Raw genomic sequence first — 22809 nt, 5'->3', positions numbered from 1 at the left:
CAACAATCCATGCTAAATTATTATTAGAAGTTCAAGGTGAATTTCTACCCTGGGAAAAAAAAAAAAAAAAAAAAAGGATTTCAAATACCCCGGTCTCAAGTTTGCAATTACTCTTGGAAGGGAAAGATGACCACATCACTTAAAAAAGCCCTAGTTTTACTTTTTTGCTGGTCTGCCTTCCTAACCCAAACATATCTGTATCAGCAGCCCCCGGGGGATTTCAGCGTTATTTCAGGAACTGGTCAGAAGAGTGCAGTGTAGAGTAAGAGAGAGTAGCGCTGGTGTCATGTAACAAGTCTTGTGAGCAGAATTAATATCCTTCATTAGATAGGTTTATGTAGCTGAATTAAAGTTATGGGTCCAAAAGTTTGCCCAACTTTATCATCTGTCCCAACAACAGTTAACTACCTCTTCTTCTTCCTTTTGCTAGTCAGTGGTGCAGTAAGCACCTTCCATAAGAGGCTGGATCAGGCATCCTCTGTAATGAACGGTGTGAAGACTGCCTACAGTGCTTGATAAGATTATACCACATAAAGTTAGCTCCATCTCAGGAGCTCAGTGGAAGCTTTACTGCAGAATACAATGAATGGACGCCAGTAAAACCAAGTTCCATTTATTTTGTCACAAGAAGTAAATAGGGTAAGAAAATCTGCTATATTTAGGTACTTACAGCTCTATTCTAAACTAATGTACTCATGTAATAATTTTGCAACCAAGAAGTGTAAGAGAATCTAATGTACTAATACATAACACTTTTTAGCCTGTATACTGCAGCCAGGCAGCTTTTTACAATTAGTACGATGGTTTTTTTAAGTAATACATGTACAGTCATTAAGAAGTGCAGTATAACAGGATGTCCATGCCTTTCCTCCTCAATCTTCTGCATGAAGAAAAAAAAGGATCACCTAATGTGACTAGAAGATGCATGCGTAGCTAAGAACAAATACTGACTGTGTGCTCAAAAAAAAAGCATGTAAGCATTAAGGCAGGCATCAGTAATCTCACACTAGGTACTACAGAATAACTCTCTGCCAGAAAGAACGATAATGAGCAAGCAAAAGAACAAAAAATAAATTTATTATTTCTTCACACTAACTAACAGAAATACTCATAGGAACAGTATGGGGATGTTTCGGTCACTCACAAAACAGCCTGAGTGAATGATAATCAAATTAATTATCTACATTAACCGAACAGTTGAGAGCCAAGGTTGAAATTTAATAAACCACATGGCATGAGGATGCTTAAAGATAAATCACAGCTTTTGATTCTGTGAGCATCATTTATTTTGAAACATTGCATTGTTTCTGCAAAATTTATTTATTAAAGCTATGCAAAAGGTTCAAGTTTTTTTCAAAGGTGAGTACTTTTTGATTGTACTGTTGGTATTTAAGATGTTCCTACTCAGTTGCTCACATTTCTTCACCCTCTCCAGTAATTTCTGGTCAGCTGTGCTTGGCATGGACATGTTGTGGGGAAAAACACAGGTCCAGCTGTTTGCCCTTGGTCCTGCCTTTGCCTACCTTCCCTCTTCAGCTCATGCCCCAAATATATTTGCACCATTTATTCCCTTAACAGATACACCTATGTCCCAGACACATGCCTCTCTGTAAACTGCTAGTCCTCATATTTGTTTGCGTTCCCTATGTTATGTTGTCCAGAGCACAGTCAGAATGATTTCAGCTGCCCATGGGGCTGAAGGAGATGTTGCCACAGGGTTGTGTTTTACACAGAGACACCCCAACTCCTGCCCCAAATATAGGAGACAGAATGCCAAAACCTTGTATTAAGCCAGGTCCTACGAGCCCATTAATAATAGCCCAGGCAACAAGGAGAAGTGAGGCTGAGCAGACTGCAGCACAGCTTCCCCTCCACTTCCAGCTGGTGAGACCCTGGGTGCCACAACCATGCCAGGGCAAGGGGTGCCAGGAAGTCACACAGTGCAAGAAATCAGCTTCCCAGCCACTATTTCAACAGGGTTTTGTGGGAGAGCACAGCACTGCCTAACAGTGTGGCCTCAACTTTGAGGGACTGCATGCCCAGACGCTGGGTACATTGAAGGATACGGATGAGCTATGCTACCTGCAGTTTCCCAGCACAGAAGGGTAGCCTGGGGGCATCATGACAGCCTCACTCCCTGCCTGGGACCTGCCCAGAGTCCCTGGTGTGGCCAGGAACACCTGGTGGTCCTGTCATGGGAACTGTGCTCCTGTCCCATGCAGGGATGTGGCACACGTGCACACTTAACTGACGTGGGAGCTCAGGACCCACAAGGTTAATTATAATGCCACCTGTAGGAGGTACTTTCCCACAAATATTAACCTTCTGGTTTTTCCATATGCTCCCATATGGTCAAATTTTATTTCATAAGCAGAGCTGTACTAGAGCTAGGAAATAACAAGTAAGCTTTACTTTTCTGCCTGTAATGTCAAAATCAGAAGTCACCTGACTTTGATAATTTTTTTTTAATTTAATTTTAATTTAAATGAATTTCACCTTTTCCTCCTATACTGTAACTTCTTAGGATTAATTTGCATTCAAAAGATAAAGGCAATTTGATAGACTTTGTCACAAAACATTTTCATCTCTGCCTGGCAGGAGTTCATTGAGAAGACTCAGATTGTCTTATGTCTGTGTCCTTTCTCCAGCCTTCTCCCTATGCAGCTTCATTGCAGCCTAAATATGCCCACTTCTACAAATACAGAAAACATCACAGAAATCAGACACAGTATCTTTGTTAATCTTAGGAGGCGCAGAACCAGCTGTATTGTGATATAATTAATCACTCAAATAATAGGCAAAATGAGCACACATATTCTTAATCAATTGCTACTAATTCTTATAAAGAATAAAAAAAAACCCAAACATATGATAAAAATTCTTGAAGCTTCTAGGATTTCTTTACACAGTGTCTAAAAACAGACTTTGTTAGCAGATTGACTGAAATCTTGTTGGTCTTAGAGATGTGCAAATGGTTGTGAGATGAATGCCCAAACCAAATCACTTCTGGAGGAGCTCTGAACAATAAGGGCCTCTGTTTTCCAGTGAATTGTGCATATGCACACAAACACTCATCCACAATGTGAATTTAAAATAATCCTGATGGGAGTGAGGGAAGGGAAGGGAAAGGGACACATGGAAATAACTAAGCAGGCTTTGAACCTTTGTGTTGGAAAACAAAGCCTTCTAGTTTGAATCTGAGATAGCAGTTCCCATTTGACATGGTTTCAACAGACATACACGCCTTCTGACTTATGCTTATCCCTAAAGGATACTCAGATGAAGCAAAGCTTGCTTACAAGTCACCCAAGCACAACACGATTTTAAGTGGAAACAAATGAATAGAACAGATGTAATTAAAAATCCAAAATGAATTAGGCAAAATTGCTACAGCTTCACTTTACAAAGTCACTGAAGGGCAAGAATGGAACATCTGAAATAACTATTTGGCATAGGGTCACTATGAAGATGAATTAGGGTTAATTTTCTGCTGGAGTGTAGGTCAAGCACTGTGCTGTGGCAGAATGCTCATTTTACTGGGAATGTTTTGGCCTACTTACAACTTTAGAAAATAAATATTACAATGTTAAATTAAATATGCTCTGTGACAAGGACTTGCAACATTGAGAGAGTATGATTTATATGCAGTTGGCTCATATATACTATCTAATATGATATGCACAGTGTAATGAAAGCTCAAGGGTCTGATCTGCAGTGCAGAAATGCTTTACAATCCTCTTTCAGGTTGCATGTTGTTTTTCCTTCCCCTTCTTCTTAAATTTTTTTTTTTTTAATGACTACATGAGTTAATTAGTGGTTATGTACTCTGTCTCTTTGTCTGGCCTAGCTTATCCCTCCTGCAATAAATCTCTTTTCTTTCCCTCTCCCAAGGATCACTACAACATTAGCCAGCACTGTCAACAAAACTAATTGAAAGCCACCTGTTTTAAGGATCACCCTAGTGAAAAATAACAAAGTTAAGAGAAAAAAATCAATCAACTTTCTAATAGTCTGTAATTTCCTGTTAAGTCACACAAATGCAGAGGTAGGAAAAAAAACGTAAGATCTTCTTTGTTTTCACTGCTGGTCTTATTGTCCACTTCTCCTTAGAACTATATAATTAGAAATGATTATTGTTGTAAACTAAATCTCTCATCACTCCTTAAAGTGGAACTAATAGTATAACATTTCTTCTTTTCAACTGCAGCTATGCAAAAAGGGAAAGTACTTGCAATTAGCCCTCCTATTATAAATCAATCTGTTCTTTTTTGCAAAACATTTGGGTTCTCTTAATCAGATCAGCCCAGGTTCAGCAGGACTTTTAAAGATGCCAAAGTTCACTTAAGCACTTACACAAATGATCTAAATCTCTGCTTTTGATGAAACTCAAGCACATTCAGAAACATGGAGAAAGGCTGAACAAGCGCGACTAAATAGGTACAGATTTCTTGAGGAGGGCCTTGGTACCCAAATATGCAAAGCCCTTCAGCCCATCTGAACCTCAGGCAGGTGCTTAAGTACTATTGAAGTTGATAGGAAATAAGCATGTCCTTCAAGGTAAGTACTTTGCTACCACTGCACAGCAGCACGCAACTCACTCAAATGAGCATGAATAAAGAAAACATGCTTGAGATAGCTTGACAGCTAAACTGTTTCTCACAAGTAGTTTCCCAGCTTGTCCTTAATCGTGGAGGAATAGGCCTGGAAAAGGATAAAAGCAGATGATTTATTTCTGTTAGGCCAACTGAAGTAAAATACTGAGAAAAGAAAAAAAAGGGAAAACACAAGGCAGGAAGTACTGATGACTATTTGTGTTACAGCAGGGTCCCAATAAAGCCTGAGATCCCATTGTGCTAGGTGCTATGCAAACACGTCAGTGAGGGTGTTCAGTAAAGGAGAGCTGCCTGTAAACACGACATGTGGAAGTCCCTTTGAAGTCAGCCACAACCCAAGCGTGCCAGCGTCAGGCCATACATTTCAAGCTATATGATTAATAGCTGTCAAGCAGAAGACAGAGTCTCTCAATACTATGGCCACCAAAGATATAATGAGCTGAGGAAAAAAATAAGGTCACAGATAATATATTGGTTGTTTTTAATAGCCCACTGTTTACTTCCTGGGAGTGTAAACATATCATTAGTTTTCCTACTTCGAAAGAATAAAACCTCTATTTAGATGAAATACATTTAAAACAATGCAGGTGACATGCAATACAGGATAAATAATGCCTTCATTCAAATGTATGCAACTCTCATTGATTATAGTAATGAGATATGCAGAGAAAGATCAGAAGAATATAATTTGATCCTTTCTGGAAGCTACTCCAAAATTCATTCTGGATGCAGTGCATGTGCATGCAAAGAACAGGAAGAAGAGTGTGGAGCTGTAGTATTGTGGAGCCTTCCCAAAAGGGCAAGTTACTGCTTTTTCAGAAGCGGTCTAATGCCTACAGAAGGTAAAAGGACCTAGAAACAAGGTGAACCCACCAGTTTGCGAAACCACAGTGTCAGTGATGCAGTCATTGCTACAACATGCAGAAAAGGCTTAAAAATAAAGGCTACTGAAGAACTAGAGGAAGGAAAAAATACCAGTCAAGAATAATTATCACTGTGTATAAAACTTTCAACTTCTTTATTATCATAAATTGCAAAGTTTTATTGATGCATATTTTATCACAGCACTCTTGCCATATGTGATCTGAAGATTCAGAGCCTGTCCCCAGGGACAATGGTACTGATATAGATAATCAAGAATTCCTTTTATGCGCCTCTCAACACAGCTACAGCTCAGATTGAAATTAACATCTTTTACAATGAAACACCAGTTTTCTGCTACAACTAGACATGGCAGCTGGAGAGAGAGGCCTGCTTATCCAGTTATTCCTTCAAGTGTTGGTTTCATTACAGCCCGTGAAGTTGTAAACTAAGTACAAAGCAATGTGGATGGTTGCTGAATACCAGAAAAACGAATCTGCATGCAACCTGCCACATGAAGAACCGAGGGAGAAATGCTTCCAAATAAATGCAGGGATGAAAAGCAAAGATCAGAGACAGCCTCTAAAAAAAGCAATGAAGAGGAATCCAAAAGCTTTGAACTTCTGCAGTGTACACTGTCTGGGTTAGAATGGGTGATGCTCGCACACACGCACATGCACACAGGAGTGGAACCCATGCCCCAGAAAAAAAAACGTCACAGGGCTCTGCCCGACTTAAATCCTCTAAAGCAGGGATTTTGCCTAGTGGAAACACTAAGGCTGTTTAGTGTTGGCACTTGCTCCTGGTCATCTTTTCAGGTTTACTGCTTCTACCCATATATCAGCCCTGATTCTCATGCTGCTGAGAAGAGGGCTATAGAAGTTTTGCTGTGTTCCCCACGGTGTCTTATGTCATTGTGGCATCCGAGTGCCTTCCTGTAGAGCATTAAATGACCAGCATCTGCCATGCAAGGTTCGTGCTCCCCCTCATCCTACTCCCAAGGGAGAGCTGGGTATGCAGTGTAGTATTTTGCTTTGGCAGGACTTCATTTTTGTTGGTTTAAATCTGCATTCTGCCATATGTTAGGAAATAAAAAACAAGCACCTTACTTATGAAGGAGAAGGTGGTGGGGTTTGTGATGGTCATTAGTTTCTGAGGGAGCTAGTGCCAAGGTCTCAGACTGGCTTCCCAGAAGGTGCAGCTTCCTACTGGCTGCTAGAAAGATGCAAACTTCACAGACTGTTCCAGGGAGCTGGAGATGATAATGCACCTGAATCACATCTCTTTCATGTGTGAAAGTCGTTCAAGTCCAGCTTTGGGCAAATGCCTACCTACCATAACATTTTGAAAGAGCCTGTTTTTTCAGTATATTACATGCTGGGACAATACATAGTAAAACCTACTCTATTGATCTTTGGCTTTTTTTCTTTTCTTTTCTGATTAATGTCATGTCATCTAGAGGTTATCTCCAGTCACTAGGGAAGCATAGAAAAGAGGATATAGACGTAAATTTTGAAACATGTAAGTGGGCAAATGCACTGTTAGAGACGAAAGGACGTTCAAGAAACATTTAGAGCATATTGCATGCCTTCAGTATAGATCAGGAAAGAAGAACACAATGGAGAACAGATGCCACTTTTCTAGCCTTATATCTCTGCCTTTTTACAGGTTGATCAAAACACTACTTCAACAGATCAATAATTTGGATGTGCTCAGGCTAAAAACTCATGTAATAGCAAGCCCACTTTAGGGTCACTATCAAGAGAGAGAAACAGGAGACTATGAAAAAAAGATGGGTATATGGCAGAACTGCAGTGTAAGGATCTAATTTATATCCTCAGCAGAAAAAATAGCACTAACACATTAGCTGGATGAGTCTTCAGTGGATAAAAGGGACAGGGCAGGACTTCTCATGCTGCATTAAAAGACTGTCACTTTCACTTTCCTTTCACTGAAGCTAAGGGATTTTTGGAATTTCCTGCTCCTCAACACACTGGAAGGGAAGATTCCCAAACCTTCAAAACATATTGCATTCATGAAGGAGATTCTTTTGGGGGTTACTCATTCTTTCTTCCACTATATTTTTAATTGAAACATTTCTCAGAGTTTGCTTTTATAGGATGCTGATGCTGGAAGGATTTAATATTGAAAATACTTTTCTGCGTGAAGGAAACTTTGGAGCATAGGTTTGGATAACTGGGATTTTTCCAGTCTTGTGCACACACACAGTTTGATGGCTGCAACCTCACTCCAACTATAAAGTCTAGATTAGCTAAGGGTCATTTGAAGAGAAATGTAGCAGTACCTATTAATTTTCCCTTTACAAGAGATTTAAGATAGAATATTTACTATGATCATACAATTTTTATATCAGATTGAAAACAAAATTTTCATCTTACAGGAAATTATAGTATTTGGCATTCCTACTGAGACAGGCTAAAAAGCCAAAATAATGTAATTTATCTATCTATAAATTTCTTAAAAATCAGTTTAAAAAGGCAAATATGTTAACTTCTGTGTTATGAAATGGTTCATCTTGAAGTTTCAGAAATAAAACATTTATTGTTGGGGACAGGAGGAATGTGGTGTTCCTTCACTCCACCTAAATGGCCACAACTGGAAGCTAATAATCTTGACCCACTTGTCTCTGTCTACCCCATGGATCCTTCCTTCCAGTCATGATTAGAACCCCACCAGGTGTGACAGTCTCACGGTGCTGCGATTCTCAAGATGCTTCACACCACTGTAAAATCTCATCCCAAATCCAAAATATATGTCAACCAGCTTTTCCACTGTGGAGCATTTTGCTAAAAGGTCTACTTTCTTTATGAATATTTTCAAATTTAATGAACAACAGGAAAATACTTAATTGGGCACTTTCGTGATCAAACCTAGTTGTTTTATTACAGCTTGCCTTTTGAATCCTTTGAGTGGGACTATCAAGGCAGAATATCAGCTAAGAAGACTTGTATCAAGCTAGAGTCTCAGAGTGATGTGTAGATAAAGAGGGCTTTGAAAAGCATTTCAGATTAATCTTTCTTCACAACCACAAGTTTTAAAAGTGCTATTTATAAGCAAAACCTTTCATCATTCTTTCCACAATAATGTTGGTTTAAAAAAATGTTTTACACCTGGGAATCAAGAAGCACACTGGAAATAAACACTTTTCTATAAAATTTGTAATAAGGTACAGATCAGGAATCTGTATAAGGCCTATCATGATGGATAGAATGACCAAGCCAAAGGGAGGGGGGAGGTCATCCCTGTAAAACAACAGCAATAAATTAATAAAAAAAACCAACAAAACAACAGAAACCATCGAACAATCAAAAACTAGTTGCTTACTATGAACAAAACTCAGACCCTCTTTGAGTGAAATCTCATTCTAATTTCACCAGCGTAACCGCACGGGAACCAGTGAGCTTGCATTAGTGTATTAAAGAGCAGAATAACATAAAGACATGCCATGTTGTAAAGTTTTTTTACATCTTTCTTTGAAATACTGACATGGGTCATTTTCCTAGACACCAGTCTGTCCTGAGATAGTAAATCCTGGATTTTTAAGATAGATAGGGTGTAATTAAAGCTAGAATATGGCCTATGGGGAAATATCTCTCCCCACTTAAATCACATTGTTTTCATTGCTGTACTGATGTAAATGGTATTTTTATGTATGTGTCCAGAACAGAACTGAACTACAGTATTTCTTTTCTACTGCTGAAATATTAGCATTAAAAAAGCAATATTTTACAAAAGTCATATAAACATAGTGTCTATAACACAATCAATTTTGTTGAAATTATTTTACACCAGCCTTCATCCTTGAAATGATTCTTCCTTTCCATTCTGGAATGTTTAAAAATGTTATTTGAAGTAAGATTTAACAGTATATTAACTGGCAAAAATCAAAGTATTCCTTTTTTCCCCAAGCCCAGAAGAATTAATTTTGTTGCCACTAAAGAAGAACAGACACCCAACTTTTGAACTGACCTAATATTTCTGAAAACACTGTATGCAATTAACTTCTTGTAAAAGCCATCTTTCAAGCAGTCTTTTTCTGCCTCTGAACTCTATAAGCTGCTCATCAGATCCAGCAAAATTAGGTTATTAATAGGGAACCATTTATCAAGCTCGATATGTTTGTTAGAGGCACACTTGTCTAGTTAACCAGCACTGCCAGAGTATCTTTGAAAGCAGAAAGATACTGGTAAGGGCCTCCTGAAGTGTTTATTTCTAGTCCAGTTTTCCACATCAGTTTCTTCAATGGTGGCCTGGAAGCAGTGCTGCCCTAAGAAGTGGTGCTCAGGGGGCAGAGGGTCTCCAGGAAGGGAGCCCACCTAGGCTACAGTGTGGTGTGACAGCGCCATTGCAAGAAGTCAAGATATCAAAAGGGACACGTTACAGCAGGGTTGACACTGGCACCCCTTGGCACTTTGTGCACATGGCATTACTGGTGGGTGTCAAAACCAAAGAGCACTGCTGCCCTCTCCACTCTCTCAGCCCATGGCTCAGAAACTCTGGCTTAGGTTTAAAAGAGGAAAATGTCTGGTGAATTGTGATGGCAAATTGGTAGTAGGGGATTAGGAAGCAGGGGGCTGACTCCAGTGTTTGTCTTCTCCCCCACCTTGTTCCTTGATGGCCCATGCTCTTCTCTGGGTTTGTTTATCAACACTTTGGCTTTCTGCATATATTCTCCTTCAAGTAAAAAAATAAAAATAAAAAAAATCAAGATTTCTCAAATCAGGGCTTTTTCTTGTGATTTTCTGAGACACAGATCAAAATTTTACCTATTCATTTCTAAATGTGAATGCTCTGACAGTTTTTTCATCTGCGAATTTTCTAAAAGCTTTGGTTTCCTCCTAAAATCTGTGGTTTTGGAATCTCATGTCTTTGCCAAAACAGAACTGTGATATCTCCCAGGTCTGGTATTTGGATTGGAAGCACTTTGATGCAACGCTGCGTCGTATGTGTGTTTATATCACTGGAGTTTGCATCATACCTAGCACCCACAGGCACCTCTAAAACTCAAATCATAACTACTAACAGAAGTTTTACCTTAGCCTGGTGCTTGGGTCCCAGAAACCTAAACCCCATGTATTTCCTCAAGCACCTAGATCCACTGTGTGGTCAAAAGCAACAAAATCCCTGTTGTATCCAGAGGTTTGGAGCCAAACTCATACACTGCACTTATCTAGACATATAATCCCATCAGACTGGGAACCTTTGGCATCGCCAATATGGTGTTTAACAGTGACAGAAGTTGTGCTAAGGCGGTGCCCTTCTCCCACCCCATCCCTTCCTATTTTTTCTCCCAGCATCACTTGGCTGTGCCTGCAGCTCTCATTGATTTGCACTGTACAAGTACATTGTACAAGTTTCAGATAAAGCAGAACCATTCTTTCCTACCCTTTTCCTTAAATGTTTAACATGTCACATCTGTGGTTTTCCTAGTTTTTCTGAGACAGGAATATTGAGGTTCTCATTGATGTTGACAATACTCCAACTGTGGCAGAAGACAAGAGGATAAAATACTTGGAATGTTGCTTCTTTCTCCTTCCCCTCTTTTTTTACTTCCTGTAAACATTACTGGAGAAGATTGTACTGCAAAATCATAAATAAAGTATACTTGTCAGAAGCTATGGTCTCAAAATATTCTAACGGTTTGTTTGTTCTCTCCATAAATTGTTTATTGGTCAATATGGCCAGAACTTTCAAACATATCCTTCTTTGCAGTTCATTGATATCTCCATTCTAAGTATTTTTATCTAGTATTGAGCTTTCAAAAATCCCCACATTCTACCATTTATTTTTTTTTTTACTGCTAATTTTTCTAATGCTGAACTCATTCAGATTATGCAGCATTACATTACCCTGTGTTTCTTATTCTTATGGAGTTTACTAGTATTAAAGGAGAACTGTATGATTGTTACTAAAGTTACTATTGGCAGTAGGGTTACGCAGCAGGGGGATGCTTTTTGAGTGATCTCTATGCAGTAAAACAAATCAGGAAAGAAAAATCTCTGTATAAAACATTTCTCTAATTTGTATTCTGCTTCACTACAATGTGTAAATGTTCTTCAAGTAACAGACTGATGTTGTGGAATAGTACCCTGATGAGTAAATTATCATAGAAAGAAGTTCATCAAAGCAACGATTTCAGACGTGTGCTTGAATAGCCTGTGAACACAGAAGTGAAGATATCTATTTAGCCAGAGATATCACCAATCATTAACACAGAAACCAGACTTCGAACTCTCCTGGAGCTTTGCAATGCAGAGGGTCTTCCAATAAAACAATTATCCAATTATCCTGCATAAGGTGATATTTAAAATCAGAAGTTAAGTGGTTCAGTGCGCTCTTGATAGTTTGTAAAGAGGCTAAAGAAACACCAATGGACTTAAAAACCATTTCAAATGCACGTAATGGTTGATAGATTGGATATTTACAGCTAGTAAGTAAAATATGTTATAACATTGGGCAATTGCTTCTTCAGTAAATAATGTGATAAGTTCCTGGAGAAAAGAAGGCAGTTTTTCTCAGAATGAAACCAGTTTTGATCCCCCAGCACTTTGAAACCAATTTGACAAGTAACTGTAGCTATATGGGGAATTTGGATTCTCAGTTGTCATTAAAAATAATAGGAAGTTAAGTGTCCAGATTCTACAGTAGCTTCAAAAATCTTAGCCATGAACCTCTGGGACAATCACTTTTTGCCTTCTGCAAAGGTATTAACACTGAAGCACTCATATTTTAGAAAAGAAAGAGAACAAATTGCAAAAAAACCTATTTTGAATGGTTATCTATAAGCATTTTCCTGATGTTGACATATGAAGAAGAAAACAAGTAGAAAACTCTGTAAGCTATTTTTTATGCTAGAATTATTGATGTTTCAACAAAATAAGGACCTCATAGTCAAAGGGTTGATTGGCAACGGAATTAAAGTGGCAACAGATTTTAATCAAAATGCATGCTTTGAGGCTAGGAATTTGTAGTAAAGAATAAATACCTACCTGCCACACATTGTTATATGTGTTTATTCTGTGTAAACACCTATACAACCCAGTAAGTGATTACAGAAGTAATGCAATGGACTGCCATCTCCCAAAGGTGTGAAATGAATGGGATGGAGACAGCAAATAATTAGTATGGAACAGTTAATAACTCTACTGAGTGTTGCTACTGTTAACCATGGTTCATTCACTGCCTCACTGATAGTCACCCTTTAGCATAGCAGTCATCGTAATACAAATGAGTCTGAATGGGAGCTCCTTCCGCTGCCCCAGAACAGCATGACAGTAAGAGAGAGGGCACTTGAAGAGCTATATGGGGCAAACATGCAATAAAACAACAGATAGAGGCTGACAACTCACTGTTGAGCTGCTGTTTTTTTTCTTTTTCCTATATTTTTTAACATTATCTCCTCTATGCATTTGTATCTATCACTCAGTTCTTCAGTCCTCAGCTTACTATTGAGATTTACCATGCACACAAGTCAGCACAACTAGCCTACCAAAACCAGTGGATCCTCAACCACAGCATATTTAGCACAGCACCCTTAACAATGCCCCTGAACTTGTTCTAATGAGTATGAACCTTTCTGAAGTCTATACAACATAAGAAAGCTTTAGCCATGATTCAGTACAGCATTTTTATGTAATGGTTCCATTATGTATATAACCTCAATATCTATAAAACATTGCTGACACCTTTCTCTTGGCATACTGATGAGCTGTAACCTGAAACTCCCCCACAAATATAGGAATCTGACTTCTTCACAAAACCCCTCCAATACTCCTGTACTCACCCTGGAGTCTTCTTGTGGGATCCAGATGCTGTTATTCCAATCTCTATTTGTTACCACAAACTGCTCCGCTTTCTGCCATTCTCATTCGCAAGCCTGTGAAAGAGTTATTTGTCTTCTTTTTGTATTAGTCCCTCTCTAAGCCAGAGCCAAATTCTATACCTGCCACTGATCAGATCTGTCCTTTTTTTGTCTCTGTTATTTTATGAAGGCATTTGTCATTTCTTTCTCTCTGCTTCACGATACAAATCCTCTGTTTTCTTGCCCTCCTGCAGCTTCTTCCTCTGTTCAGTCTCCACAAGGTTTTGTTGCTATTATCATCATTTTCTCTTAGCATGCTCTCTGTCCTCTTGAAGGCTGGTTTGACAGATCCTCTCTTGTCATCTGCTTGAAGGCTGATTTCAGCTCTTCCTTACAGCACCGTCACTATGCACCTCCTCCATTACAAGTGCTTAGTGTAGAGCTTGTTCTGCCAAGGCAATATGTGTTTTTTATGGCCCTTCCTCCTGAGAAGGGTCACAGGGATGTTAGGTGTGCAGGGCTGTGGGACACAGACACTACTCTGATAATGTCAGTAGTTGACTGCTGCCTTTCCAATAGGCCTGCTAGTTCTTCTCCTTGTCATTATCAAGGATGTGCAGTAGTCATTTGACAGGACCTCCCCTGGATGTCCAACGGAATGCCCAGAAAAAAAGAATGTGTAAGCTTGCTATCAGAATAAATTTACTAACCTGTGCTCAGTCCCCCTTGCCTTGGAGATGCTCATGAGGAGCAAACACTCCTAATTGTTTGCATGGTGCCTGCCCATCTCCATATCACCTTCTGAAGGAGACACAAGACTACAGCAAATCCATATGGGAAGCACAAACCAAACAGGCAAGTGCTGTGGTTCCTTTCATGAGATACAGTCGCTGGCTGATGCATGGAACCCTCCTCTGACACTGAAAGAAACTGAGTGTCCAACTAAAATGGACCACTGATGCATCTTTTCCCAAATTCCTCTTTCCAGGGAGGCATTCATCTGCCATTCACACATCCTTCATGAGGCATGATGATTTCTTTCTTATTTCTTCACTCTGTTTCTTAAAAACATATTTTTGCTCTGACGCCTTAAGATATTATACCTGCAGGTCAAGCAATACATAATACACACTTGGATGGCTAATGCTGTCCAGATTATGCATGGATTGGAGGATGCTTGGGGCAAAACTCTCATTTTTTTTTTTTTTTTTTTTCCCCAGGGAATTGCTTCTTTTCATTTAGGAACCTTCCCTTTCTAGAAATGAGTCACCTAATTCTCAGTGAGAGTCAGCACTGTTAAAGTCACCTGTTAAAGCTCTCCTAGTCAAACATATCTTAAAATTAAAAAGTAGACTAATTTCAGCAGTAGGCTAAGCACACAGAAGGTACTCTATATATAATAATCTAGTGAGGTACTTATACTATTCTTAAGGGATTTGCCAACTAGGGAACTGCTACTGGTATTTTTAATTTATGTTACAGCATGATTGCAATTCTAAATTAAACTCATATAAGCAAGGCAATTTATAGTTAAACCTTTCACTCAACCCTGAACTTGCTTTGCTGTAAGCAAGTTATATATTGCAAGGGCTCTTAACTGTCTCACAATAACTGGGCATGTAGAAAGGTTAAGTACTGTATTGTGTTTGCATGGCAAGGTTTTGGGAGCAGGGGGACTACAGCGGTGGCTTCCGTGAAAAGCGACTGGAAGCTTCGCCGTATTTGTTAGAGCCAATGCCAACCTGCTCAAAGACGGACGCACTACCGGCTGAGGACAAGTCCATCAGCAATGGTGGCAGCACCAATGGGTTAACAGATTTAAGAAGAAGGGGGGTGGAAACCTGGGGAACTGCAGCCAGAGAGAGGAGTGAGGGTATGTGAGAGAAACTGCTCTGCAGACACCAAGGTCAATGAAGGAAGGGAGGAGGTGCTCCAGGCACCAGAGGAGAGATTCCTCTGCAGCTCATGGTGTAGACCATGGTGCGGCCGGCTGTTCCCTGAAGCCCATGAAGGTCCACAGTGGAGCAGATACCCACTTGCAGCCCATGCAGGACCCACGCTGGAGCAGGATGCTGTGACCCTGTGGGAAACCTGTGCTAAAAGTAGGTTCTTGGCATAACCTGTGGCCCCATGGCAAGAGGAGCCCACGCTGGAGCGTTTGCTGGCAGGACTTGTGACCCTGAGGGGGACTCACGCTGGAGGGGCCTGTTCCTGGACTGCACCTCTGGAAGGGACCCACACTGCAGCAGTCTGTTCCTGAAGGACTGCTTCCATGGAAAGGACCCACACTGGAGCAGTTCATGATGAACTGCAGTCCATGTGTCATGTTGAACAAGTTTGTGGAGGACTGTGTCCCACGGGAAGGATCCCATGCTGGAGCAGGGAAAGAGTGTGAGGAGTTCTCCCCCTGAGGTGGAAGGAGCAGCAGAGACAAAGTGTGATGAACTGAACACAACCCCCATTCCCCATCCCCCTGCACCTCTTGGGAGGAGGAGACAGAGAAAATTGGGAGAGAAGTTAAACACGAGGAGAAGGGAAGGGTGGAGGTAAGGCGTTTTAACATTTGATCTTATTTCTCATTATCTTACACTGATCTGATTGATAATAAATTCACTTCCTCCAAGTTGAGTCTGTTTTGCCCATGACAGTATCCGGCGAGTGATCTCTCCTTGCCCTCATCTGGACTCATGAGCCTTTTGCTGCATTTTCTCTCCCTTACCCAGCTGAGGAGGGGAGAGACAGAGTGGCTTTAGTGAGTACCTGGCATCCAGCCAGGGTCAACCCACCATAATTACATAGATTCATTTTTTACCTTTGATTTTCTTCTGTAGCAGGCTAAAAAGAATCATGTAGAAGAATTCAGCCCTAAATTCAACTGGAAACCTGCTAGCACCTCTTGGGCTACCTTGTCACGTGCTGCACAGTTCGTCAAGGCAAACCTTACCCATCCTGGTGAGTGCTTGCTCTGTTGGCTACCTACACAGAAGTACGGAGGGCATCAGTCCTTCTGAACACAGTGAAATAATTTACAGAAACGCCCTACTGAAAAACCATATCAAGTGTTCTCCCCAAAGGCCCCACAGCAGCCCTAACCAGCTCTGTTCCTTCCCTCTTTGGTGAGGACATGGGAATGGGCCCTCAAGAGCACCTCAATTCTGTAACTGTTAGAAAAAAACAGGATATGATGCAAATGGCAAAAAGGAGAAAATCAAATGAGAAATTCCTAAGGCAGTCCTGTAAGCTGTAAACCTTGCTGTTTCACTCATTCCAGCTTAAGCTTGGATTGTTTATGGTTTGGGGTATCAACCCTTGAATGCTCAGGCTTTTGAAAAGCTATTTCAAAAACAACAGAGACAAACATTTTAAACATACAGAATGCATTTGACAGCGTACCTTCACCCTGAGTATCTGAAATTCCCTTCATATTTTTCTTAGCATATGAACTAATGCTTTTCAAAGGAAAACAAGAAGTTTAAAAATCGGAATCTCCTGTGACTACATGAAATGCTCCTTTCATCCATTCATTTTTTAAATGAGGATGCAAGTCAACTTCTTCACAACAGTTACAGTTTCCCAAGTCTGAAAACACTTTCAAAGGTGGTGGTCTATCTTTTGGAGTACCATCATGACATACTTGGTAGTGTTGTAGCTGGTGAATTTGAAGTGTTTAACTTTCAGATTAAAATGTATATAGCTATGTTAAAATTTCCTGTGAAAAAAGTAGATTTTATACATGCGTTACAGTCAGTTTTCACAGTTCTACCTTCTTTTTTTTTCTTATTTTTCTTATCTTACCCAAGGCATTCTGATTACAGAGCTACAAAGTAATCTATTGAAAACTGGGTTTTAAAGTGGCCTATTAGACACAAAAAGCATATGGAATTAGGAAACATTTAGTTCTCTTCCCCTTCTTCTTATATTGCCAAATATATTTAAATCAAACTTGCTTTAAAAACAAATATTCCCAGGGTAAGGATTCTCGTATCAACTTCTAGTTAACTTGCTTCTGCTGAATTAGAAACTGCTGGCAATTTTTTCCCACTGAAATGTAAATGATGACATATCGCTAACTAGCAGCATTACACCACTAAAATACTAAGATGCATCTTGCTTGCCTCAAACTTCCCTTTCCTTAAGTGCAATGCCTTAGGGGCTGCAGTGTTTAAATGGTACAAAGTACTCTACTAGCACCAGCCTGAATCTTTATTTAGGAGAACAAGCTTCACATTCTTCTCTGCTAACACAGTATATGGGCATGTTCAGCTCCTCCATAAAACACACTCATACACTATTACTGTATAAAACCAAGGTACAGTACTGACATGACAGATTCATGTTCCCAGCTGTGACATAAGGGCCCTTTGACAATACCACAGTGAAATCCCTGTTAGAAAAACATGTGCCGGGCAGTTCATCCGATGCAGTTAAATGCTATAAAAGATTTTCCAGGTGTTAATGAGTTACATGAGTAGAATGAAAATGAGATGGATTTGTGCACTTGGAAATTCTCAAGAAGCAGGGCTCAGGCTCTCAGAGAGATGGACAAACAGCGCTTTATAAACATCACTGGCCATACTTTGCACCTGACCACGCGAGGTGATGAGCGACCCTGACTATTCACTGGGGAACTGTTCATTGAGGATCGTTTGCATGGGAAAAGACAGACTTTCATGTCTTCCTGCATTTTACTGCATCCTTTTTACTTTGCTCTATTTGTGAAAAAACACCAGCTATTTTCCCCTTTTTAAGCTTTATTTATTATTTTTACTAAAGTGAAGGAAAACTTTATGCCTGTTATTTAATTTTTTGTTCCTAGTTTTATGAGGGATTTAGCTTGACCCAGTACAGATAAGAAACTGTCATTTAGCCCTCATTAGAGTATCACTACTTAGAGTGTATGCTTTTGATGGACAAAAATACAGTCTTTCACAGACTTTGAAAGAGCTGTGGTTGAAATTTTTCAAGGCAATGTTGGATCTTCAGATTTATTCCCTTAAACTACATATAAAATCACATGTATGGACTTCCCAGAAAATTTCAACCACTGATATTTCAGAGTAGGTGCACACATTACCTCGCACATTAGGTATCTACAACATAATTGTTCATTCATATCATCTGTTGACCAGATAAAAGATTGTTTAATTTCTTTATCATGTGTGAATTTTATGGTTATCGTCCTTGAGAAGCTAAGTTTTGTTTTATCTACATATGACAGGTATAGCGTGGAAAGGCTGTAATGCAGATTTGTCCATGCTGTTGTGACCACGACCACAGTTCTAATCCCAGCATAGAACTATATTTAGGAAAAAAAGATAATTCTGCCTCCATACTAATTCCAGCCTGATTTTCCTTAAAAGAAAAGGTCCCAGTAATATGAGAATGAATTAAGAGTCTTCTCTCAGAAATTAATCTAGAACCATCTATTTTATTTCCCACAATGACAAGGTAGTATTATTTTATCTTTTATTTCCAATCTAATATCCCAAGTCTTCTTCCTACTCTTCCCCCATTCCAGAGTTACTTAAATTAACTTTGAGAACTAAATTTTCTTAAATGAGTAAGAAGACTAGGTGGAGAAAATGAGCAAAACAGTCTAAGAGCACATTGACACAGAGTCTTGAAATTAATATCTGAAAGGTTAAAATTCCTCTGGCTTAGCAGGTGTTCTGTGAAAATGCTGCATTCATACAATATAGTATCTGACCATTTAACCATATGTCAAACAATCTCTGCTATGACAACCAGATGTAGACATTGCCGTGGAATGAAATTATCATTTTATTAATTACCCTTTAATTAGTTGATACAGAAGAGAACATGCAGTAATTTAGTCATAATTGGCCTGACTGAGAATACTTACAGGGACGGGAATCTGTTTGTGAGACTACTTGTTATGAATAACAATTAAGTCTGTGACAGCACAATTTTATTATGAAAATGTACTGTGCATTTCAAACAACTTTTAGGTGTAAGATAGTACTCAGGATTTAACTACAAATTGACATCAAATGTTTTCCTTGAATAAAAGTGTAGAAACTTCTATGTATTTTGCAAATCATGTTAGAACAATGCAAGACCTCTTCCTAGAGTTACTGTGATGGCCAAAGCGCGTTTACAATGCATTTTAGTATAGAAATGAAGAGCCACTTAGTTAATTTTGCATTTGAAAATGGAGGAAAAAACACTTCAGATTTCTCTCAAAATCTTGTTACTGGTCTTCAAATTATTCTAGAGCTTAACATGGTGTTTGTAGTATTTGTAGACTATGCAGATTTTTAGAAACATTCTCTTTGTCAGAACATCGCAAACAGGAACTTGAGCAGTGTTCTTACATGATCACTTGATCACTTTTGGGTTTCTGTAAAAAGTCTAGAACATTCTCAGGTTTCTTGGTCTAGATAGGTGCAAATAAAGTTAACAACATCCCTCTCGAGACTGTACTGGTAAGGAAAATGCCTTGAAGACGTCCTTTCAGTACAGCTTGCAATTAAATCAGGAATGCTCTTCGTACTCAGAATACTGAGTATCACTGTGGTAAGACAGAGCACATTCAACAGCCTAATAAAAATGCTTGTAAAATGTATCATAACACTGGCCCTTACATAGCCAGTTGTTAAGAGGGTTTTTTTGCCATCCCTTTAGACAAACCTCTGGATTCACCATTCCATCCCAGCTCCTCTACACCCCATGATCTGAGCAAAGACTGCAGTGTTTTATATTAGTTCTACACTGTTAGATAGACAGTATACTTCATGTTTTCTTTACTTGCCTTTCCACAAAAATCTCACAAAGTGGAGGGCAAAACCTTCAACAAATGCAGCATCAACAAAATACAACAAATTGCTTTGCTTTACAGAGTTGAATGAAAGCTCTTTTCCTTTTTTTCCCCTCTGTAATGGGCAGCTCCTAGCTTTCTGCATGTGCAGTGACAGAAAATTATGCATAACTGAATTATTTTCTAAATCTTGCCCAATTCCAGCACACGTATTTGTTTATTTATTTATGATGGATGGGAAGGCTACATGGATGTCTCCAAGCCAGATGAATCTTTCATATAACTACTCTAAAGTCAAGGAAGTAAAATGAAGGATGAGTCTCTCTTTTGTAATTAGACTTTGAGTAATGCTTTTATTTTGCTCAAATGACTATTGAGACTTTGTAAGATTTCTTTGTTTTAAACATAAAATCCTTCCACCCTGTCTAGTAAATTAATCCACTATTATGCTTCTTCATCATAAATGCATATATATGGAAAAACATGTTCTACAGAAAAGAAAAGCATCTTTTGCCTATGGTGCCATCTTCCAGTTAATATCAGTAAGTCATGTTCTATTGCTTGTAAGCACATCTTGCTTGACAACTTATAACCACCTCCAGTACAAATATACACAGGTTGTATTTTCCTGCTGTGTCACAGGGAATAGCTAACACAGTGTAACAAGAGATCATTTCATTAGGTTACCATGAAAGAGTCACTGCTGCAAGGAACTTGAGCTGAACAGGGACACAATCACTGTGTTAAAAACTCAAACCAGTTTACCATTAAAACCTTGTGTGACTGAAAAATGTCTTAGAGCTGCACAAAAGCTGGCACCATTAGCTTTCATCCCTGCTGAGTTGGCAATAAAGTGTACACATAAGTAAAATGCATTAATTGGTATTAGTCAATCTAGTTAAGATGTTCATTTTCCAGGCATCTTCAGAGTTCATTTCCATAAAATAGGATTTCTTTAAGTCTCATAATTTGATTTTGTCCAGCCTGAAATGATGTTGACACAGTGGCAGCAAAAGCACAATTACGCCCCAGCTTTACAAAGGTGTTCTCTGTCTAGATAGACTGGGACCCACGTGGTCCCACTCATACACGCACGAAAAGAGACATCCTGCAGAAGAGGGAAAAGTGATACGTTTTCCTGTCATTTTCCTGTCACTATTTTTCCTCCCTTTTCCCGTATTTTTCCTACTGTGCACCACTGATTACTGCACTTTAAGATCAGAATGAACAATTAACTGCCTAATTATTCCAGTCACACCAAGCCACAATGAAATCTTTATTCAGTGTTTACAGCAATCTTTGGCAGAGACTGTCTTGCTGTTTTTAAACCAAGAAGAACTGCTCCCTTTGGCTCCCTTCAGCATCAGCTGCCTGGGTTTCAGAGCTGGATGCCAATAATCAGCCTCCTTTTTCTCTTCCAAAGTGGCTATTTTTTTTTTTTTTTTAAGGGTGAAAAGACCTATTCTCATCAACTCCCCATGTATTCTGCCTGATTTATGTCCCAGCCTCTGGGTCTCTTCCTTCCGTATCTTTTGCCATTTGTGCCCCAACATCGGATCCCCTCCACGCAGCACCCGCCGAGCCCCGGAGTTCCCGGACGCCCCCCCCCCCCCCCCCCGGAGATGGGTACGGGGTGTTATTTCTCGGAAACCCCGGCTAAGCAAGGGACGACGGGCGAGGGAGCGGGAGCGGGGAATAGTTTCCAGCTCCTGCTGTGCAGCACCCCACCTCCATCCCATTTTTCTATCGGTTTTCCGCTTTCTGCAGAAAGCCCCCGCCGCGGCTCCCTGCACTCTCCGCCCCGGGAAAGTTGGACTGCGCCGCTCCGGGCCACAGGCAACTCTTTCTGCCTCCCCTCCGTGTCCCTGACCTGCTCCCGGGACGCGACGGCGAGCTGCGCTGCCGGGACGCCCCTCGCCCTGCCCTGCCCGGCGCGGTTCTGCACCTGGGGAAAGTGGGGTGGGGGGAAGATTGTCTCAGGCAAACTCTAGAGCGGTCCAGAGTGGGCTTGCGTCGTGCCCCCCCCCCCCTTTCATCACCCTATGATTGCTGCGGGGCAGCTGCGGGGGGGGGGGGGGGGGGGGGCAGAAGAAGAAGAAGAAGGAGAAAAAAAAAGGAACACATAATAATAGAATAATAATTTAAAAAAGGTAAAAGGAGAAGCAGGAATTAAGGGCGCGGGAAAGGGAAAGGGAAGAAAGAAGAAAGAAATAAAGACAAGATAAAATTTAAAAGCGGGGAGGCGGGGGGGGAGGGAAGGAAGGACGGGAAAAGGTAAAAAGAAGCAGAAGTCTCCGAAAGAGAGGACGGGTTACCTTGCAGGGCGGAGGAGCTCCCGGCTGCCTTGCTGGAGATGGGACTTCCCTTCTCCGGCGGGTGCGCCGCTCACATCACCGCGCCCCGCTCGGTCCGCAGGGGCCGCGCTGGGCGCCTTCGCAGCGCTGCCTCTCGCTCCTGGTTCTGGATGTGGGGGGAGCCGGGGGGCAGCGGGAGAGAGGGAGGGGGGCTGCGCGGAGGGCGGAGAAGGAGGAGAAAAAGAAAGAGGAGAAGGAGGAGGAGGCGGGAGCCCCGCGGCCGCCCTGCTCCTAGGAGCTGCCCCCGCTGGAAGTGGCGGCCGCTGCCCCTGGCTCCGCTGCCCGCTAATATCGCGGCGAGTCTAACGCTACCGCGGGGACCTGCGGGAGGCGATTGGTGCCTAGGAGCTGCGCCCTCCTCCGCTCCCCACCTCCCCCCGC

At 40.6% G+C, this 22809-nt stretch overlaps 1 protein-coding gene across 2 annotated transcripts in view; it reads right to left on the bottom strand.

Annotated features, from left to right (window-relative positions):
• The window catches only part of CDH20 (cadherin 20), a 113445-nt gene extending 90724 nt beyond the window's left edge, over positions 1 to 22721 (bottom strand). The window contains exons 1-2 of one of the 2 annotated variants that reach the window (XM_062617705.1): positions 22390 to 22721; positions 13279 to 13371 (exon numbers count right to left, since the gene is read on the bottom strand). The gene's annotated coding sequence lies outside the window, so the exon portion shown is untranslated. The remainder of the gene's footprint in view (positions 1 to 13278; positions 13372 to 22389) is intronic. The other variant, XM_062617704.1, reaches the window with a different exon arrangement.
• Positions 22722 to 22809: the final 88 nt, after the last annotated feature.

The sequence above is a fragment of the Pezoporus occidentalis genome, unplaced genomic scaffold, assembly GCF_034315485.1.
Source record: "Pezoporus occidentalis ecotype Australia unplaced genomic scaffold, CSIRO_AGI_Poc_V1 ctg2, whole genome shotgun sequence".
In the NCBI taxonomy this organism is placed as follows: domain Eukaryota; kingdom Metazoa; phylum Chordata; class Aves; order Psittaciformes; family Psittacidae; genus Pezoporus; species Pezoporus occidentalis.
Note: the sequence above shows the minus strand (reverse complement) of the source record. Positions and strands in the feature narration are given on the sequence as shown.